The following is a 14,638-nucleotide window of genomic DNA, read 5'->3' as shown; positions in this document are numbered from 1 at the left end:
AGATTGCTCAATCTAAATGAACTTTGTGGTTTTGTTTCTCCACACCCCCTACTCATTCCTTCGTTATTATTATTATTCTGGGAAATTACTTCCAATCAGCAGTATTTGCCCCCAGCTGGTGAACCAGAGGGGGCTCTTTTTTATAGTTAATAAACATTAAAGGCTGAGGGCAGCAGTCTACATCCTGGTGCCAGCTGATGAAGAGCCTCACATGAAAGCTGAAGGACAGGCATGGTGCGAATGTCCTGGGATCCAAGATTACTCAGCCTTCTCACATACGATTCGGAACAGATAGCAATGATTATTAATTATTTAAGCAATGAGCATGAGAGCCAACACAGGCGGCAAAGGAAAAAAAAAAGGAAGCTGCACTCTAGGATCCTCTGTTGAAATCATTTTAATTAGCACAAACTATGGAGCCAAGGGAAACAGACCAAGATACTTAGTAGCAAAATAATTCGAAGATTTTTGCAAGTTGAAAATGAAGTTAAGTCAGGCACAGGTTGCTCATGCCTGTAATCCTGGCTACTCAGGAAGCAGAGATCAGGAGGATCAAAGCCAACTTCAATTGAAAATAGTTCGTCGAGACCCTATCTTGAAAAAACCCATCACAAAAAAAAGGCTGGTAAAGTGGCTCAAGGTGTAAGCCCTTAGTTCAAACCCCAGTACCGCAAAAAAAAAAAAAAAAGAAAAAAGAAATTACTTCAGCAGGCTCTATTCTGTGATAGCATATCAAAGAGAGTGAAGCCTTGGTGAGATTTTCCCTTTTTCAAGGGCAGGGGTCTCACTATGTTGCCTAGGCTAGCCCGGAATGCCTGGTCTCCAGCATTCCTCTTGTGTCAGCCTATTGAGTATCTAGGGACTTCAGACAGGTACCACCAACTATTGTGAGATGTTCATGATACCTCATGTCACTCATGGTAAGTAGATTTTACTTGTCTTCTGTCTATATCATGATACCTGTAATAGTATCAAATATAAGCTATTACACATTTTAAATTTAAGAACCAAAAAAGCCATAGCATTGGAGTTATTTTCAAATTTGAGGACTGTGGTCACTTGTCTGAAACTTGTCGGCAGTTCTAACGTAGTCCAACCTTTTTCCATGTTGCCAGCCTCCCTGCAACTAATGGCATTTCCTTGAATTATCTTACCATTCATTTCTAATTCAATAACACTTAGATATCTGACTTTCCTGGCTCTGTGACTAACATGACTGTGTTTCCTTTACAGGTGTCTTTTTTCCTGACCTTGATCTAAGATTCACCCCACCTTACACTCAGTTTTTACAGGACCTTTCAACTGTACTGGTTCATATCTTTGCCAGCATCACATGTATCCCTTGACTTTTCTTCAAGCATATCCAGTCTCTTGAGTTCATCACTCATCCAAAGAATATTCATTGAGTGCTTTCCAAGTGCATGCACTGTGCTAGGCAGGGGATAAGCAGCAAATCGACTTATATTATCCTTGCCTTCATCGAGTGTCTAACAGACACCAGTGAGTTACACAATCACATAATTCCTTGTAATTGCAATTAAGTGTTAAAAGCTGAAATGCCAGGGACTGTGAATGCCTAGTTCTGGGAATCTATCCTTGTATTAGGTAAAGGAGAGTTTCCCTGAGAAAGTAACACTTAAGTTTACACTTTCTGTATGAATAGGAATTAACTAAGCAAGTAGGGAGAAGAACAAAGTAGACAGTGGAATCAGCCCATACAAAGGTCACAAGGAGGCAAGAAAACATGGTGGTATCACAATCTGAGTGGGAAGGGGGAGAAGGGGGGAGGGAGAGGCTGTTGCATAGAGCATTGGAGAAGGAGGACCCAAGGAGGCTGGTCAAAGAGGCCAGGACCAGGTCCTATGGAACTTTATAGGTCATGCTATACTTTTGCTTTTTGCCACAAGAGTAATGGGAAGTACTGAAGAGTTTAAACAGGAAGAGGTAGCATCATCACATTTGTATTTAAACAGATAACTATGAGGGGTGTGAGGGTAGGAGTATAACTCAGTTTGTGTGAGAGTTTAGTATGCACAAGGCTCTGGCTTTAATCCACAATGCCATACACACACATTACCAACAACAACAACTGTGCTATCACATGGAAAATGGACTACAATGGAATAGTGTCTTTATCAGCTATCATAGCCATAACACTGTATAACAAACCACCTCAAAACTTGGCAATTATGTTTTTGTTCAAGGGCTGAGAATTGCCTGGCTTTAGGCTATGGGTTGGCCATGACTAACAAGTTGTGCTGGATCAGCAGGGTTGAGCAGCAGATTGGGACTAATTGTGGAGCAGACAAGTCTCCTCCTCTCCATGGACCAGTGGCTAACTAGGCATATTCCTTATATGATAAATGGCATAAGAGCTAAAGCACCAAGCCCTACTGTGGAAGTAATAGAAGGCCCCTCCAAGAGTCATATCCACAAACATTCCATAGGCCAAATGTCTCATGGCTAAACCCAAAGCCATAAAACAAGGAAGCATACTCCAGGAAGGTGTGAAAAAAGTATTTTCTGAGTAATAGTCCAATACATCAAAGCAACTAGGATTAAGGCATTTTTCATTCTGACAGAAGTCAGACAAATGGTAAAGTCTATTACTTTTCTCATCCTAAGACACTTTGGTTTACCCCCAAACAATGCAATTTTCCCAAAGCCTTTAACACACATAGAACAACATTGATATATTATTATCAGCTTAGAATTATTTATTATTTAAAGAATAACTTAGGATCATTGACCCCAGGTTTTTCACTGAGCCTCTGGCCACAGTATATGCATGATTTCTAGGTGGCTGGAAGCACTTGCTGTAATAACAAATGATATTACAAGTTTTCAGAAACAAACCACTCCCCTTTTGCACTGACCTCTATGTAAACATGAGATGAGTTTCTGTCAGGGCTAGCTCTGCCTTGCCTGGGAATGCTCCCTCTTCTGCAAGTTACCCCAAGGCTACCAATTCTATAACAGTTTCCAAATGGAGAGGAAAGAAATGCATAGCAGGTGCTCAGTTTGCAATGGATGAGTCTGGCACAGTGCTATGTAAGCTCATTCATTTTTAGATGTAATTTATTATTGGAGAGTAAAAGAAAAATCTGGGCCTTTTCAAAAACTTTCTTCTTCTCTTTCTCTTCCTCTTCTCCTCCTCCTCCTCCTGCTTTCTTCCTCTTCCTCTTCCTCTTCTTCTTCTTCTTCTTCTTCTCTCTCTCTCTCTCTCTCTCTCTCTCTCTCTCTCTCTGATGCTCTATGATGTGACTTTGCTATGGAGCCTAGGTGGCCTCAAACTCATTATCCTCCTTCCTCAACCTCCCAGACATGCAACACTATGCACCACAGTCTTGAGTTTTTAATTAGATGCTAGTCTTACTGGAGAAATCAATATTTTTGCTGGGTTGTGAGGCTGAAGGATTTATGTAACTTGGGACATCCCTGGGCAGTGAAAATGAACTATTTTTAGCTGAATTCAAGTGGTGAAAATTCACTTAAAGAATTCAAAGATTTTAACAATATCTTAAATTGACTTTAATGAGTAGTTAGACTGAAATAGCTACAGGCTCCAGGGGGTAGACAAAACCTATTGAGGGCCTTTCCTGGGAGATAAAAAGGACTTAAGTAGCTTGCACCAGCAAAGTAGTGTGAGCATCTTCATGTCCCTGGCATAGTGTGCAGCATGGGAGCATTTCTGCTCATCTGACGAATTGATGGCAAAGTCCAGAGAGAAAAGAAAGGGACACTATTTCACTAACAAGCAGAAAGAAAAGAAGGCAGGCTCACTGTAAAGAGGAGGCAGGAAGGGGGGTCCTCAAGAGTACAGGTGACACTTAGGACTTTTTTTTTTTCTATACTGGGATTGAACTCAGAACCTTGCACTTGCTAGGCAAGCACTCTACCACTTGAGCCACAGCCCCCAGCCCTTGGCTTTTAGTTTGTTTTCAGATAGCATCTCATGTTAATTTTGCTGGGGCTGGGACCACAGCTATGTCCCACCACATCTGGTATTTTATTATTATTACTTTATTTTTATTTTCATTTATTTATTCTTTTTTGTGGCATTGGGGTTTGAACTCAGGACCTCTCACTTGCTAGGTGGGCGCTCTAACAATTGAGTCATACTCCTAATCCTTTTTGCTTTTATTTTTCTTATGAGGTCTTGCTTTTTGTCTGGACCAGCCTAGACTGTGACCCTCCTATTCATGCCTCTCGAATACCTGGGATGACAGGTGCATGCCACCATGCCTAGTTTTATTGGCTGAGATGGGATCTTGCTAACTTTTTACCTGGGCTGACTTTGAACTGTGATTCTCATGAGCTCTGCCTTCTAAGTAACTGAGATTATAGAAATGAGGCACTGCACCCAGCCTTATTTTTAGTATTGGGGTCTTGCTATGTAACTGAGGCCAGCCTGGAACTTGGTATGTAGACCAGGCTAGCCTGAAACTCACAATCCTCCTGCCTCAGGTGCTGGAGTGCAAAGATTACAGGGGTATACCACCATGCCCAGCTAATAGAACTTTTTTAAACATCTCTTGCCAGGCACCGGTGGCTCACACCTGTAATTCGAGCTTCTCGGGAGGCAGAGATTAGGAGGATCAAGGTTCGAAGCCAGCCCGGGGCAAATAGTCATAGACCCTATCTCAAAAAATCCCATCACAAAAAAGGGTTGGTGGAGTGACTCAAGGTGTAGGCCTGAGTTTGCAGTCCCAGTACTGACAAAAAAAAAAAAAACTCCTCCAAAACAGTTTGTTTATTTGGTGGTGCTAAAATGGAACCTGGAGCCTTGTGCATATTAGGCAAGTGATGTGCCACTGAGCTACATTCCAGCCCTTCCCAAGACAGCTTAATAACAAATATCTTAATGAGATGTATATCTTTTCAGATTGATTAAAGATGAAGTAAAAAATTATGAATAAGAAGTCATTTAGATCAAACTGTATGTTATTCCTTATAATATATATACATTTTTACAGTATTTTTCTCTTCTTTTTTTCTTTTTCTTTTTTTGGCAGTACCAGGGTTTAAACTCAGTGTCTCATACTTGCTAGGCAGAAACTTCCCCCCACCCCTGTATAGGGATTACTGTCCAGATATTCCCAAAGTATGTTTCTTCTCTTCAATTTTGGTACCTAATCCCCCAGCAAGCACATTTTGAGTTTTCAAATCTAAAGGGCCCTGGAGGGGGCGCTGTTTTCTTGCTCCCTCCTTTGTTTGAACAAGCTTTCTCTCCCCTAGTTATTACTGAAGTGGGGCTAACTGGAAGACACAGAATAGACAGACAGACAGAAAGTGGGGTCAGGTGTGTTGAGCGCTTGGGTGGAGATGCCCAGCCCTTATTGGTTCTTTTCCTCTATCCTTATTTTATTTATTTATTTATTTTTTTTGTGGTATCGGGGATTGAACTCAGGGCCTCATGAATGCGAGGTAAACACTAAACCACTGAGCTATATCCCCAGCCCTCTCTATCTTTATTCTTTAAGGCCTTACTCCTTGTAAGAGTTCTTTAAAACCTTTTTTCTTAGACTCGCTCTGCCCCAGTTTTCTCTTAGCTGTTCCTTAACATAATCACTCTTAAAGTCTTTTGCCCCCAGGCTTGCACTGTCCCATCTCTCCTTAGCTTTCTTAAAGCCTCAGTGCTCAGACTTGTGACCATGCGCCTAACAAACTGCTTATGCGTAACTCTTAAAGTCTCAGTCCTTAGACTTGCACTGTAAAGTTCTTTCTTTGGCTTTCTTCAGCTTAGCTTTTCTAAGGCCTATGTTAAAGTTCTCAGTGCAGACTTTTCTATCAACCCTTCTTTAGCCATTCTTTTCCCTTCAGCAATTTCCCTTTAGCAATTCTTTTCCTTTCAGTAATTCTTTTCCTTTCAGTGATTCTTTTCCCTTCCAAAAGCTTCCCACACCAAAAAGCCAAAAGCAAAAGCCAAAAGCCAAACCCCAAGGCAAAAGCCCCCCTTCCTCCTTCAGGGGGTCTTTTATAAACAGCAGTAAACAGGGGACATTGTAGCAGCAGAGACCTGCTTTCCTGCTTCTCTGAACGCAAACAATTTAGGAGAAACAGCTGTTCTGCTTCTGGGGCTGTGCCAATCTCGGAAAAGCAGGTGAGCTGCATCTCACCTTGCTTGTGTCCAGTTCTCATAGGCTTTCCATAATCTGCTCTCCACAGGGCCCAGTGTACATAATTTGTCTAATTTCTCAGTTATAACAAAATTCTCCTGGGACAACACACTCCTGCTCTGGCACAAGTAACATGGTGGGAGGTCAGAATGGCCTTGTGGGAGCAGAGGATGCCATCAGCCAAGTCAGACTCCCTAGAGACAGGCCTCTCTCTTCAGGGGAGTGAGCTCATGCCCACAAAGGAAGGGCAGAGTGCATGCTTTCTCCTGATGGCAAGTCTGTCTAACCACTCCTTTATATGGAATTTTGCTCCTGGTATTTCCTTTTTCTTTCTTTCTTTTTTTTTTTTTTTTTTTTTTTGCAGTCCTGGGGCTTGAACTCAGGGCCTATACCTTGAGGCACTCCACCAGTCCTATTTTTGTGAAGGTTTTTTTTCCAGATAGGGTCTCATGAACTATTTGTCCGGGCTGGCTTTGAACTGCAATCCTCCTGATCTCTGCCTCCTGATTAGCTAGGAAAACAGGTGTGAGCCAGTAGTGCCTGGCCACTCCTGGTGGTTTCTGACACAGGAACAAACCACTCACATTTCTGGAAGACAGTATAAAAAGAAATAAATGCTCCAAGGCTGAAGCCAAGGGACAGAATTTGCTGTGAGTGATCCAAAAATATAAATGCTCTGGGTAAATATGAAACGATATTTAAGTAAATAAGTTCTAAACTTTATAAAACAAACCTCAAGTTTAATTTGCCAAGACCTAGAATAAACTTGATATAAAATGTAAAATCCAAACAAAAACTTAAAAAAAAAATTTTTTTGGCAGTACTGGAATCTGGACTCAGGACCTCATGCTTACTTAGACAGGTGCTCTATCACTTGAGACACTCCACCAAGCCCTTTTGTTGTGTGTGTGTGAGTGTGTGGTGAGTATTTTTAAGATAGAGTCTTGCTAACTATTTGCCCAGTCTGGCCTTGAACTATGATCCTCCTGATCTCTGCCTCCTGAGTGGATAGGATTACAGCCCAAATAAACTCTTAAAATAAGGAATAGCCTCATGTGATATGACAATTTGACAGTGACAAAAGAACTAGCACCTGACTTGCTTTTAGAGTAAGTAAACAACTAAGATAACATCCTCTTAAGTCATGTATTACAATTATGACTGTAACACAGCTTCATCAGACTTTCTTGTGAGGCTGTATCAAAAGTTCATGGATATGGTGGGTTATGTCTATAGAATCCCAGCTACTTGAGGGATGGAGGCAGGAGGATCAAGGTCAGAGGATGGCTGGTGCAAAAGTATGACACCCTATCTGCAAACAAACTAATGCAAAAAGGGATAGAGATGTGGGTCAAGTAGTAGAGCAAGCAAAAGACCCTGAGTTCAAACCTCAGTACTCACAAAAAAAAGTTCATGGTTATAGAAGGAGATTGGCAGAAGCTGAGGCACAGGATCCTTGGCTGATAAATAATTTTAAAAATGACCCTTTCCAGCTGGGCACTCATGGCTCATGCCTGTAATTTTAGCTACTCAGGAGGCAGAGATCAGGAGACAGGAGATCTCAGTTTGAAGCCAGCCTGGGAAAATAGTTCACTAGACCCCATCTTGAAAAAACCCATCACAAAAAAAGGGCTCCTAGAGTGGTTCAAGGTATAGGCCATGAGCTTAAACCCAGTACTGAAAAAAAAAAAAAAGGTTGTGTACTAAGGGATTATTGACAAAAACCACATTTTAAACCTGCTTTCTGTTGGAAATGTAGGCCCCAAAAGTGACCACATGGAGAGGAGTGATCTGGCCAAGAGATTCTTTTTTTTTTTTTCTTTTATTATTCATATGTGCATACAAGGCTTGGGTCATTTCTCCCCCCTGCCCCCACCCCCTCCCTTACCACCCACTCTGCTCCCTCCCTCTCCCCCCCCTCAATACCCAGCAGAAACTATTTTGCCCTATGTCTAATTTTGTTGTAGAGAGAGTATAAGCAATAATAGGAAGGAACAAGGGTTTTTGCTGGTTGAGATAAGGATAGCTATACAGGGCATTGACTCACATTGATTTCCTGTGCGTGGGTGTTACCTTCTAGGTTAATTCTTTTTGATCTCACCTTTTCTCTAGTTCCTGGTCCCCTTTTCCTATTGGCCTCAGTTGCTTTTAAGGTATCTGCTTTAGTTTTTCAGTGTTAAGGGCAACAAATGCTAGCTAATTTTTTAGGTGTCTTACCTATCCTCACCCCTCCCTGTGTGCTCTCGCTTTTATCACGTGCTCAAAGTCCAATCCCCTTGTTGTGTTTGCCCTTGATCTAATGTCCACATATGAGGGAGAACATACGATTTTTGGGGAGAGGTTTTTTTTTTTTTTTTGTCTTTTCTTTTTTTGGTGCTGGGATTGAACCCAGGGCCTCACGCATGCTAGGCAAGCGCTGTACCACCGAGCTACATCCCAGCCCCAGAACATACGATTTTTGATCTTTTGGGCCAGGCTAACCTCACTCAGAATAATGTTCTCCAATTCCATCCATTTACCAGTGAATGATAACATTTCATTCTTCTTCATGGCTGCATAAAATTCCATTGTGTATAGATACCACATTTTCTTAATCCATTCATCAATGGTGGAGCATGGCCAAGAGATTCTTTATTGCCGGGTGGGAGAAAGGGAGAGCCAAGAGAGAGAGAAGGAGGAAGGGCAGGGGCTTAAATACCCCTCAGTGGGACTCAGCATGATCTGATTGGTTAGGATCTTATGGCTCATGCTGATTGGAGGTGGGGCAGAAGGAGGATTCAAGCTAAACTTGAGGCAGGACTGTGACCCTGGGAAACAGAAGCTTAAGGGTTCAGTAAGAACTGAAACCTATCAGCGCCATTATTGCCAGCATTCCTCCCTTTTTTGTTTGTTAAGGAAGGGGGGCGTTGTGTTCACTCTGGCTTCTTCGAGCTGGCAAGGGGCGGCGTGGGGGAAGGGAGGGTTAGTTGGCAAACAATGTTGGGGTGGTGACCCTCATGATGGCGTACACCCAGGCTCCAAAATGAAGATTTCCTCTTCCCTGACATTGATGAAGGTCTGTTGTAGCCATAGGTCATAAAGAGTCTCTAGCCAATCCTCCGACCTCCGCATGGTGGGTATCAGCCAACTATCCTGGCGTTTTGGAGAGGTTGGTATCCCTGGAGGTACAACTGGTTAAATTTTTGATTAGCAATAGAGACATGTGTGTGATACAAGGGAGAAAGCTTAAGAATAGGAGAGCAAGAACACAGGCATTAGGATGGGCATTGGCCAGGAGAACCACTGTGAAATGTTGTTCCCTAGACAATTTCAAGAGTCCTCCAACTACAGAGAGAGAAATGGGTGGCCATACATTATCTAAGACCCAAATAGGAATATTAGGAGGAGCATAAAAAGGTGTCTGTTCAGGGACTACAAACCTAGGGATCTAAATTCTGCAAAATCCTATAACTGCCAGGAAATCTGTAAGCTGTCTTATGGTATGGGGGTTGGGAAACAGAAGATTGGGTTGATGCATTTATGACTCAGGGAGTGAGTCTGTCCCTTTAAGGCCACACCTAGGTAGGTGACCTGTGGGAGGCAGGGGCTGTCAGGATTTAAATGTAACACTCTTGGATAAAAGAGAGCTTTAGCTTATTATTTTATATAAATTGACACTTTTAACTTTTTAAATGTTTGTACCATATTTAGACAAAGTATAACATAACACTGTTACAAGGTGGTCATTTAAGACACATAAGCAAATATGTAAATGAACTCTGATTTAGTAGTACTTAAAGCTTGACAAGATCAGCAGAAAACACAAGTAATTTCTTAGATAAAATCTTTCTCTGTAATGGTTTTTCATAGCTGTTACTCAGAGCAGAACAATATTTAGATAACCTTGTTATTTCATAGACATAGAGGATTTGATTTTAGTTTGACATGACCCTAAAAATCTTTTAGGCAACTCTTAGATTACATTCAACTTTAACTTTATCACACACCAAAACTTTTATTATACACTTTTCAAACTTACTCAAACTTTCATACAACATACTAAACCCTTCGATGGTTTGTCCTTATCCTTCCTATTTGAAACAATCTTTAGGACAAACCCTTTCCAAAATCCCTTCTCATCCAAAAACCATTCCTTTTTCCTTTAACTTCCCAGAAAATACATTTATTACCTATCTATATCCTTTCCAGTTGTTTACTTTGTAACTTGTATTTTAAAATTAACTTTTATAAGAATTTTAAATTTATTGTAGGGGCTGGAGCAACTAATTAGTAGCCCTTGTTTTTAGGAATAGGCATAAATCCACATCATCCCTCAGGCTTGAGGGGATATTGTTTTGGGTGTGGAAACTGTGAGGGATTTTTGAGTTTTATTTGAATAGGGAGGGCTGTCCTGGCTTATCCTACACTCATCTCATCAGTTCACACTGTGGAATCTTCTTTGTTCCTGAAGGAGGGGGCAGCAGAGATAGCTGCCTGGGGGGAGGAGAATTTGAGCTTTTAATTGAGATAGTAAATCCCGTCCCAGCAGGGACACTGGAGTTTCAGGTACTATGGGGAAAGAGTGACAGAAGAGGAGGTCTCCCCAAGAGCAGGCCAGAGGCCAGGTAAACTAGCGCTTTAGGGGCTAGCCAGATTTGCCCGAACGATAACTTTTGTCATTGGACCGGGGACCAGGAGAAAAAGGTAAAACAGAGAAACGGGCTCCACTGTCTAGGAGGAAAATGACCTTTTGTTTTTGTGCCATTATGGCTCCTCAACATTGATGCCAAGAAGTGGAGTGTGGCCAGGAGGCTTGGACTCATCAATCCATAGGAGGAGGCATCTCGTCTTCCATCTGGTGACGGGGGCACTTAGACCTCCAGTGGTTACCCTTGCAGAGGGCAGGGTCCTGGTTGGGGGCGGGGCTGTCTCCCAGGCTGTCCCCCTTTAAGCATTCTCTGCAGAAGTGCCCCTCCTGTCCACCACGGTAGCAAGTTCAGGATACAGGCCCCTTTCCGGTGGGGCCCTCTCTGAGAGCAGCAATGAGGCCATGGTGTCTCTTATCTTTTTCTCTCCTGTTAGTAAGGTTCTGGACATACAGATGTAGCCATAAATATAGACATGGCTAGCTGTATTACTTGGGTCATTGACTTTTCCCTTCAGCACAGTTGTTTACGAATATCTGGGACTGACTGTTAGAAATTTATCTTTGAGCAGAACCTCTGTTACCTGTGACTCTGAGTCCACCGTGGTATGCTTTCTGATAGCGTCCTTAAGATGCTGTAGGAAAGTAAGAGGATTTTTTTTTTTAAGCTGTTGCTGTAAAGTTGTTATTTTACATTGACACTCTGGAGAGCAAGTCTCTAAACTGTTCTGGGCCTCAGTTTCCTCACTTGAAGAATGAAGGATCTGGTCTAGGTTAAACTATGTTTTTCCACTATGAGATGGCTGGAGTGACATTAATGCCACTTACCTTCTTTACCATTATTTATTTATTTATTTATTTATATTAGTAATGCTGGGGAATTGAACCCAGGGCTTTGAACATGCTAGGAAGACATTCTCCCATTGAGCTACTTCCACAGCCCCAAATATTATTATTATTATTTCTTACTTTGGCTGTACTGGGCTTGAACTCAGGACTTTATGCTTCTAAAGCAGCACTCTACTGCTTGAGCCATGTAATCATTTCCAACCTGAGTGGCCGGGGCCAGAACCCATTGCTTCTGCAATGAGATAAGAGTCTGGTCTAGTAGAAGCATAATATCCTTTCATGTCAGTTGAAAGGTTTGGATCACAGAGCTAAAGGCTTGAATGTATTTGTCTGGGCATCAGTACAGCTGTTTGGATGTTTTTAAATTTCCCTTAGATCTGATAAATGGAAGGGGACATACGATTTGCCCTCTTCCTACCATTGCCTGTTGGAGAGGGAAGCACTCATTAAGAGGTTCTGAGTATTGGGGTGGCTTAGAGGTAGAAATTTGTATAGGGGACCTCAGTTTACTTTTTTACTTTTATAGAAAAGGTCTAATTGGAGTATGGTATTGCAATTTAAGGAACTCTGTGAAGACCACTTCTCTTGGTCACCCAAGGCATACTGAGGCCGACCTCAGTACAAAGCTTCCAACATCTACCAGCCAGAAGACTGGAAGGTGCAGAGCCCATCTAGAAAGAACAAAACGTTAGGATCCTGTCTTTTAGCTAGCAGCAGGAGGCCTCTTTAATAAAGGCTACCTTTTTAACAAAGAAATCATTTGTAAAGTTTGAGGAGGGCATTCAGAGGGCATTTCGGGCCAATAACAGTGCCATACGGGACAACTAGTGTTAATATTTGGAGGGAAAAATTTATGTTGAGGCCAAAGTTATAGAAAAATCTAAATGAGAAATTTAGAGACCACAGTAATGTCCATTTTGTTATTTCTGGAACTATAACCTTGAACTAACAATTGGCTTACAAGGGCTGGGTCTGATGCCGAGGTCTGAGGTGGGGCTAGGAGCAGGACTTGTGCAAGGCACCGCTCCCTCCACACACACCTGGGACAAATGACCCTGAGTGCCTAGGCCTGATCCTGCAGCCTGTCGCCCCTCCCCCCTTCCTGTGTACTCTGTGCGCGTTTATTCTAGGGGAAGTGGCAGCGGGCCACGGCCATCACCACGTGTGGCTGGCGACCCAAGATATATTGGGTCCTCTCTATGGATTTTCTTAGCTAGTGTCCAGGAGCCAGCATCCTGTGCACAGGTGTGCCTCTTTGCTTTCCCTCCTCCCCTTGTGGGGGCAGAGTTAGAGTGTAAGCATGGCAGCTGCAGGTTTTTGCAAGTGCTTTTGCAAAGCAGCTGATTTAAAGTTACTTTAGACTGAGAGGCCTGGCAAACTAGTTGGAATAACTTAAGTCGTAAGGTACCATGCTACAAGTTTTTCATGGGAGGCAGGGTCCCAGTAAGCCCAGGGAGGGGAAGGCAGACAGAGACAGAGGACATGTGGTGAGACCATGGAGGAGGCAGAAAGGTGTGCTGACATCTTAGGTAAGGGAGGGGAAGGCAGAGCCTGGAGGCATGACACACGCTTAAGGGATTAGCCATCACCTGTGTCTCTGGGTTGCTCCCATTGATTGGTATTGGCAGACTTTCAGCAAAATGAAACCTCCACTCTCTGGTCACCAAATAAATCTGGGGCTTTGTCTCAGCCCAGAGGAAGGGAGCATAAGCTCTCCCAGAGCTGGAACCGCATTGAGGCCAGAATTGGCAAGGAGTGGCTTGCTTAACTCCATGATGGGGAAAGTTTTTCAGGAAGATAGGAGGAGATAGGTAGAAACTGATTTACAGGCTGATAGAATCTGTGCAGGGGAACAGAAAGTATGAAGGGAGAGTTTGAAGTCAGAGAGCAGGATTTAGGTGAAATTATGAAAAGGCTTGGACATAATGGAATCTCTCCCCATGGTCCCGATTGCTATTAGTTATGTGTCCCATAAAAGGTTGGGATCTAAAAACCCGAAAAGGGGCCAGTGACTTTGGTTGTCTAAAGGATAAGTGGGCCAGATTTGAGTGCAAAAGCAGATCAAATTTTTGGTTTTATGTCTGGGGTCAAACCCAAGGTGTCCAAATTATTGAGGAGGCATCTCAATGGGGAGTCAGATGGCAGAGAAGATGTAGAGGCATCCATTATGAGGGACCCGGTCCCAGAATGGGAGAGGAGGATATTACGTACTGTGGAGCGTCCCCATGCAGCACAAATATCCGAGAAAACGCAAAGCGCACGAGAATCAGTTGTCACTGAGTTCAGGTGGTTTGCAGGCCAGAGGCCGGCAGCTTGGATTACCTAGGCCTAGGTTTTGTAGGGTCCCGGACCCTGTAAAATCCAAGCCCTGCAGAGAAGGGGATCCCTCTATAACATCTGAGCCACCCAGAGAAAGCCAAATAGGGGAAATGCTTGGAACCCAGAGACACCAGAGGGAGAGACTGCAAAGGGAGCCCAGAAGAGTTATGTGGACTCACCAAAGAATGTCTGGTGTTGGATGCAAGCGAGGGCGATCGGGAGGATGAGTCACCTGGCCAATCACGTCCTCAGGGTGGTCGTGGGGCTAGTTGGAATGGAGGTCCCACCAGGATTAGTGGGGAACCCCCATCCAAGTCATGGCACCAAAATGTTGGAAATGTAGGCCCCAAAAGTGACCACGTGGAGAGGAGTGATCTGGCCAAGAGATTCTTTATTGCCTCGTGGGAGAGGGAGAGAGCCAAGAGAGAGAGAAGCAGGAAGGGCAGGGGCTTAAACACCCCTCAGTGAGACTCAGCATGATCTGATTGGTTAGGATCTTATGGCTCATGCTGATTGGAGGTTGGGGCAGAAGGAGGATTCAAGCTAGACTTGAGGCAGGACTGTGACCCTGGAAAACAGAAGCTTAAGGGTGCAGTAAGAACTGAAACCTATTGGCACCATTATTGCCAACACTTTCCACAACTTGATGAAATATGAAATGTAAGTTTCTCCAGTTTCTAAAATCTTTTTTCCTTTCTGGGCCAGACATAATGGAAGCAACTTGTTC

This window comes from Castor canadensis, chromosome 7 (genome assembly GCF_047511655.1).
Source record: "Castor canadensis chromosome 7, mCasCan1.hap1v2, whole genome shotgun sequence".
Classification (NCBI taxonomy): domain Eukaryota; kingdom Metazoa; phylum Chordata; class Mammalia; order Rodentia; family Castoridae; genus Castor; species Castor canadensis.
This window is presented reverse-complemented; position numbering follows the sequence as displayed.